We start from the raw sequence: 6,712 nt of genomic DNA on the forward strand, positions 1-6,712 counted from the left end.
GCCTACAATACCAAGATCTCTCCATAAGGATGGTTTATATACTGTACTTCCACAATCTGCTGGCAGTACAAAAAAATAAGCTGCAGATCTCCTTAGGCTGAGTCATGGTGATTTGGGGCAGGGACCGTGCATATCATGGGAATATTTCACAGTTTCTGCTCTGTTTTCAGTGTATGACACCAAAACACCCACCTGATGACACCCTTTCAAGAGCAAAGGCAGCAAATTGCAGAATTACGCTTCTTAGGGGAAGTGAGAAATTGCTGAGCTGACACCAAGTCCTGCAGTGTCCCTGTCACCTGCAGAGCCACCGCATCCTCGCCACGGCAGCGGGCTTTGTGACAAAGGTTCTATGTCAGCTGGGTGTGGCAGCCAGGCGCCCCCTAGGGGATGGGGAGCCTGTCAGCCCCGGGCCTGTCACTGCCTGCTGGCCCTGCTGCCACCAGCCAGGCCTCTGAAAACTTGTCAAACCATGCCCAGACTTGGGGCCAGTTTGGCCCAAAGTCTGCAAGAGACAAGTCGAGAAGAAAGATATGGGACAGAGGGAGAAAGTGAAGGGAGCAGGAGAAAGGGAAGGAAGAATAAAAAGTAGTGTTGGGCTGCAGGAGTGAGATGGAGGAATTGCAAGAAAAGAGGCAGGAAGCAGGAGAGTGAGAGAAAAGGAAAGAAGATACATGCAGCCAGACGAGGGGTTAGTGAGAGAGGATGGGACAGGGAACAGGATGAGAAGGACATAAGGCAAGGCTAGGACAGGCAAGGACAGGCAAGGCAAGGCTAGGCTGCAGGACATGTATTTGCTTTATAGTTTCTAGCACATTCGTCTTCAGACTAGGAGGAAAGCCATAAGACCGTATGGATTAGGCCCAAGCAAAAACCCCAGCTACTTGAGACACTTAGACTAAGCCTAAAATACCAAGATCTCTCCATAAGGATGGTTTTTATACTGTACTTCCACAATCTGCTGGCAGTACAAAAAAATAAGCTGCAGATCTCCTTAGGCTGAGTCATGGTGCTTTGGGGCAGGGACCGTGCATATCATGGGAATATTTCACAGTTTCTGCTCTGTTTTCAGTGTATGACACCAAAACACCCACCTGATGACATCCTTTCAAGAGCAAAGGCAGCAATTTGCAGAATTCCGCTTCTTAGGGGAAGAGAGAAATTGCTGAGCTGACACCAAGTCCTGCAGTGTCCCTGTCACCTGCAGAGCCACCGCATCCTCGCCACGGCAGCGGGCTTTGTGACAAAGGTTCTATGTCAGCTGGGTGTGGCAGCCAGGCGCCCCCTAGGGGATGGGGAGCCTGTCAGCCCCGGGCCTGTCACTGCCTGCTGGCCCTGCTGCCACCAGCCAGGCCTCTGAAAACTTGTCAAACCATGCCCAGACTTGGGGCCAGTTTGGCCCAAAGTCTGCAAGAGACAAGTCGAGAAGAAAGATATGGGACAGAGGGAGAAAGTGAAGGGAGCAGGAGAAAGGGAAGGAAGAATAAAAAGTAGTGTTGGGCTGCAGGAGTGAGATGGAGGAATTGCAAGAAAAGAGGCAGGAAGCAGGAGAGTGAGAGAAAAGGAAAGAAGATACATGCAGCCAGACGAGGGGTTAGTTAGAGAGGATGGGACAGGGAACAGGATGAGAAGGAAATAAGGCAAGGCTAGGACAGGCAAGGACAGGCAAGGCAAGGCTAGGCTGCAGGACATGTATTTGCTTTATAGTTTCTAGCACATTCGTCTTCAGACTAGGAGGAAAGCCATAAGACCGTATGGATTAGGCCCAAGCAAAAACCCCAGCTACTTGAGACACTTAGACTAAGCCTAAAATACCAAGATCTCTCCATAAGGATGGTTTTTATACTGTACTTCCACAATCTGCTGGCAGTACAAAAAAATAAGCTGCAGATCTCCTTAGGCTGAGTCATGGTGCTTTGGGGCAGGGACCGTGCATATCATGGGAATATTTCACAGTTTCTGCTCTGTTTTCAGTGTATGACACCAAAACACCCACCTGATGACATCCTTTCAAGAGCAAAGGCAGCAATTTGCAGAATTCCGCTTCTTAGGGGAAGAGAGAAATTGCTGAGCTGACACCAAGTCCTGCAGTGTCCCTGTCACCTGCAGAGCCACCGCATCCTCGCCACGGCAGCGGGCATTGTGACAAAGGTTCTATGTCAGCTGGGTGTGGCAGCCAGGCGCCCCCTAGGGGATGGGGAGCCTGTCAGCCCCGGGCCTGTCACTGCCTGGTGTCCCTCTGAAAACTTGTCAAACCATGCCCAGACGTGGGGCCAGTTTGGCCCAAAGTCTGCAAGAGACAAGTCGGGAAGAAAGATATGGGACAGAGGGAGAAAGCGAAGGGAGCAGGAGAAAGGGAAGGAAGAATAAAAAGTAGTGTTGGGCTGCAGGAGTGAGATGGAGGAATTGCAAGAAAAGAGGCAGGAAGCAGGAGAGTGAGAGAAAAGGAAAGAAGAGACATGCAGCCAGACGAGGGCTTAGTGAGAGAGGATGGGACAGAGAACAGGATGAGAAGGACATAAGGCAAGGCTAGGACAGGCAAGGACAGGCAAGGCAAGGCTAGGCTGCAGGACATGTATTTGCTTTATAGTTTCTAGCACATTCGTCTTCAGACTAGGAGGAAAGCCATAAGACCGTATGGATTAGGCCCAAGCAAAAACCCCAGCTACTTGAGACACTTAGACTAAGCCTAAAATACCAAGATCTCTCCATAAGGATGGTTTTTATACTGTACTTCCACAATCTGCTGGCAGTACAAAAAAATAAGCTGCAGATCTCCTTAGGCTGAGTCATGGTGCTTTGGGGCAGGGACCGTGCATATCATGGGAATATTTCACAGTTTCTGCTCTGTTTTCAGTGTATGACACCAAAACACCCACCTGATGACATCCTTTCAAGAGCAAAGGCAGCAATTTGCAGAATTCCGCTTCTTAGGGGAAGAGAGAAATTGCTGAGCTGACACCAAGTCCTGCAGTGTCCCTGTCACCTGCAGAGCCACCGCATCCTCGCCACGGCAGCGGGCTTTGTGACAAAGGTTCTATGTCAGCTGGGTGTGGCAGCCAGGCGCCCCCTAGGGGATGGGGAGCCTGTCAGCCCCGGGCCTGTCACTGCCTGGTGTCCCTGCTGCCACCAGCCAGGCCTCTGAAAACTTGTCAAACCATGCCCAGACTTGGGGCCAGTTTGGCCCAAAGTCTGCAAGAGACAAGTCGGGAAGAAAGATATGGGACAGAGGGAGAAAGCGAAGGGAGCAGGAGAAAGGGAAGGAAGAATAAACAGTAGTGTTGGGCTGCAGGAGTGAGATGGAGGAATTGCAAGAAAAGAGGCAGGAAGCAGGAGAGTGAGAGAAAAGGAAAGAAGAGACATGCAGCCAGACGAGGGCTTAGTGAGAGAGGATGGGACAGAGAACAGGATGAGAAGGGCATAAGGCAAGGCTAGGACAGGCAAGGACAGGCAAGGCAAGGCTAGGCTGCAGGACATGTTTTTGCTTTATAGTTTCTAGCACATTCGTCTTCAGACTAGGAGGAAAGCCATAAGACCGTATGGATTAGGCCCAAGCAAAAACCCCAGCTACTTGAGACACTTAGACTAAGCCTAAAATACCAAGATCTCTCCATAAGGATGGTTTTTATACTGTACTTCCACAATCTGCTGGCAGTACAAAAAAATAAGCTGCAGATCTCCTTAGGCTGAGTCATGGTGCTTTGGGGCAGGGACCATGCATATCATGGGAATATTTCACAGTTTCTGCTCTGTTTTCAGTGTATGACACCAAAACACCCACCTGATGACATCCTTTCAAGAGCAAAGGCAGCAATTTGCAGAATTCCGCTTCTTAGGGGAAGAGAGAAATTGCTGAGCTGACACCAAGTCCTGCAGTGTCCCTGTCACCTGCAGAGCCACCGCATCCTCGCCACGGCAGCGGGCATTGTGACAAAGGTTCTATGTCAGCTGGGTGTGGCAGCCAGGCGCCCCCTAGGGGATGGGGAGCCTGTCAGCCCCGGGCCTGTCACTGCCTGGTGTCCCTGCTGCCACCAGCCAGGCCTCTGAAAACTTGTCAAACCATGCCCAGACTTGGGGCCAGTTTGGCCCGAAGTCTGCAAGAGACAAGTCGGGAAGAAAGATATGGGACAGAGGGAGAAAGCGAAGGGAGCAGGAGAAAGGGAAGGAAGAATAAACAGTAGTGTTGGGCTGCAGGAGTGAGATGGAGGAATTGCAAGAAAAGAGGCAGGAAGCAGGAGAGTGAGAGAAAAGGAAAGAAGAGACATGCAGCCAGACGAGGGCTTAGTGAGAGAGGATGGGACAGAGAACAGGATGAGAAGGGCATAAGGCAAGGCTAGGACAGGCAAGGACAGGCAAGGCAAGGCTAGGCTGCAGGACATGTTTTTGCTTTATAGTTTCTAGCACATTCGTCTTCAGACTAGGAGGAAAGCCATAAGACCGTATGGATTAGGCCCAAGCAAAAACCCCAGCTACTTGAGACACTTAGACTAAGCCTAAAATACCAAGATCTCTCCATAAGGATGGTTTTTATACTGTACTTCCACAATCTGCTGGCAGTACAAAAAATAAGCTGCAGATCTCCTTAGGCTGAGTCATGGTGCTTTGGGGCAGGGACCATGCATATCATGGGAATATTTCACAGTTTCTGCTCTGTTTTCAGTGTATGACACCAAAACACCCACCTGATGACATCCTTTCAAGAGCAAAGGCAGCAATTTGCAGAATTCCGCTTCTTAGGGGAAGTGACAAATTGCTGAGCTGACACCAAGTCCTGCAGTGTCCCTGTCACCTGCAGAGCCACCGCATCCTCGCCACGGCAGCGGGCATTGTGACAAAGGTTCTATGTCAGCTGGGTGTGGCAGCCAGGCGCCCCCTAGGGGATGGGGAGCCTGTCAGCCCCGGGCCTGTCACTGCCTGCAGGGCCTGCTGCCACCAACCAGGCCTCTGAAAACTTGTCAAACCATGCCCAGACTTGGGGCCAGTTTGGTCCAAAGTCTGCAAGAGACAAGTCGGGAAGAAAGATATGGGACAGAGGGAGAAAGTGAAGGGAGCAGGAGAAAGGGAAGGAAGTATAAAAAGTAGTGTTGGGCTGCAGGAGTGAGATGGAGGAATTGCAAGAAAAGAGGCAGGAAGCAGGAGAGTGAGAGAAAAGGAAAGAAGAGACATGCAGCCAGACGAGGGCTTAGTGAGAGAGGATGGGACAGAGAACAGGATGAGAAGGTCATAAGGCAAGGCTAGGACAGGCAAGGACAGGCAAGGCAAGGCTAGGCTGCAGGACATGTATTTGCTTTATAGTTTCTAGCACATTCGTCTTCAGACTAGGAGGAAAGCCATAAGACCGTATGGATTAGGCCCAAGCAAAAACCCCAGCTACTTGAGACACTTAGACTAAGCCTAAAATACCAAGATCTCTCCATAAGGATGGTTTTTATACTGTACTTCCACAATCTGCTGGCAGTACAAAAAAATAAGCTGCAGATCTCCTTAGGCTGAGTCATGGTGCTTTGGGGCAGGGACCGTGCATATCATGGGAATATTTCACAGTTTCTGCTCTGTTTTCAGTGTATGACACCAAAACACCCACCTGATGACACCCTTTCAAGAGCAAAGGCAGCAATTTGCAGAATTCCGCTTCTTAGGGGAAGTGAGAAATTGCTGAGCTGACACCAAGTCCTGCAGTGTCCCTGTCACCTGCAGAGCCACCGCATCCTCGCCACGGCAGCGGGCTTTGTGACAAAGGTTCTATGTCAGCTGGGTGTGGCAGCCAGGCGCCCCCTAGGGGATGGGGAGCCTGTCAGCCCCGGGCCTGTCACTGCCTGCTGGCCCTGCTGCCACCAGCCAGGCCTCTGAAAACTTGTCAAACCATGCCCAGACTTGGGGCCAGTTTGGTCCAAAGTCTGCAAGAGACAAGTCGGGAAGAAAGATATGGGACAGAGGGAGAAAGTGAAGGGAGCAGGAGAAAGGGAAGGAAGAATAAAAAGTAGTGTTGGGCTGCAGGAGTGAGATGGAGGAATTGCAAGAAAAGAGGCAGGAAGCAGGAGAGTGAGAGAAAAGGAAGGAAGATACATGCAGCCAGACGATGGGTTAGTTAGAGAGGGTGGGACAGGGAACAGGATGAGAAGGAAATAAGGCAAGGCTAGGACAGGCAAGGACAGGCAAGGCAAGGCTAGGCTGCAGGACATGTTTTTGCTTTATAGTTTCTAGCACATTCGTCTTCAGACTAGGAGGAAAGCCATAAGACCGTATGGATTAGGCCCAAGCAAAAACCCCAGCTACTTGAGACACTTAGACTAAGAGTAAAATACCAAGATCTCTCCATAAGGATGGTTTTTATACTGTACTTCCACAATCTGCTGGCAGTACAAAAAAATAAGCTGCAGATCTCCTTAGGCTGAGTCATGGTGCTTTGGGGCAGGGACCGTGCATATCATGGGAATATTTCACAGTTTCTGCTCTGTTTTCAGTGTATGACACCAAAACACCCACCTGATGACATCCTTTCAAGAGCAAAGGCAGCAATTTGCAGAATTCCGCTTCTTAGGGGAAGTGAGAAATTGCTGAGCTGACACCAAGTCCTGCAGTGTCCCTGTCACCTGCAGAGCCACCGCATCCTCGCCATGGCAGTGGGCATTGTGACAAAGGTTCTATGTCAGCTGGGTGTGGCAGCCAGGCGCCCCCTAGGGGATGGGGAGCCTGTCAGCCCCGGGCCTGT

This window comes from Columba livia, unplaced genomic scaffold (assembly GCF_036013475.1).
Source record: "Columba livia isolate bColLiv1 breed racing homer unplaced genomic scaffold, bColLiv1.pat.W.v2 Scaffold_103, whole genome shotgun sequence".
Classification (NCBI taxonomy): domain Eukaryota; kingdom Metazoa; phylum Chordata; class Aves; order Columbiformes; family Columbidae; genus Columba; species Columba livia.